This window comes from Aplysia californica, unplaced genomic scaffold, assembly GCF_000002075.1.
Source record: "Aplysia californica isolate F4 #8 unplaced genomic scaffold, AplCal3.0 scaffold00933, whole genome shotgun sequence".
Taxonomy (NCBI): Eukaryota; Metazoa; Mollusca; class Gastropoda; order Aplysiida; family Aplysiidae; genus Aplysia; species Aplysia californica.
The window spans coordinates 37,850-39,036 of NW_004798203.1; positions in this window are offsets into that span (position 1 = coordinate 37,850).

The window sequence follows — 1,187 nt, forward strand, 5'->3', positions numbered from 1 at the left end:
GATCGAGTCTTTCCTCGGCCGTGTGTATCTGAAGCTCAAAACAATTATGGCGATGACCACAACGGTGAAAAGTAGCTCAGAAATCATCACACAGTCGTTAATCTGAAATGAAATGAACATTACCATTAAACAGATACTTGAATTACATCACAGACAATACACTGCCATGGCCGCCGCTCTTTGCTCTCTACAAAAAAATACCCTGCAAATCGTGAGCACCACGGGCTTCTAAATCAAAGGCAAAATATCATGGGCACGGTACTATCCTGATCCTATTTTGGTTCCAATGTGAGTCAAATGGTGCGCTCCACAATGTCCCGGATTTACGTCACAGTGCTCAGTCCAGGATATTAAAACACAAATCTATGGTTTCATCGCAAGAAACGGAATAAGAAAATTGTGTTTCCGGGTGTGCATGTGATCTCAATAGCGTGCTACCCCTCCAACTTGGACTGCAATTCGAACGTTATCGCTGAGAGCAAACTGGCATAAAAATAAACTCATCCCGCCGGCTGGAGTTAAAGCATAAAAAGATAGGGCCTTCTTAGAGCAGAACCATAAAGGACTGACATCTACTGATGGAATAGACAAGCGCTCAGAAGCATTCAAGTCAATGACGCAAACGCTGTTAAAATTTAAGAGCATCCGAAAACATGGTACAGGCTGAGGGATCGCGATGCACAATCTGCGATTTTTAAAACAATATTAATAATAGTACTTTATAACCGCAGGGAGGTAAAAAACCCAGTAACAAAACTTACTGCTACGTCAAAAAGCGAAAAAATGAAGATAGAAACAGCGTGTCTCCAGAAGTATTTTTGGCTCAGTTGTTACGGGATTCGGTCTCACCGAACTTTATTGTGGCTGATAAAGAAACCAAAATGACACGATACGGTTGAGCTGAACACTGATTCAACCTGTTATAAGCACACCGCTTAAAAAAGAACACCGAATGTATTCAAATTTATGACTGGTGTTCCACATGCCCATCTGTTGCAGCCAGAATTGTTTTGCAACGAGACGAGCATGAGGGTATTTCCCGTCGGCGTCACTGTTGGTAAAGTCCCCTTGTGTATTTGACTAAGTGGAGGCTTCGCCCACGGCCATGGTGGGGGCAGGGAGGCGAGAGAGAGAGAGAGAGAGAGAGAGAGAGAGAGACAGACAGACAGACAGACAGACAGACAGAC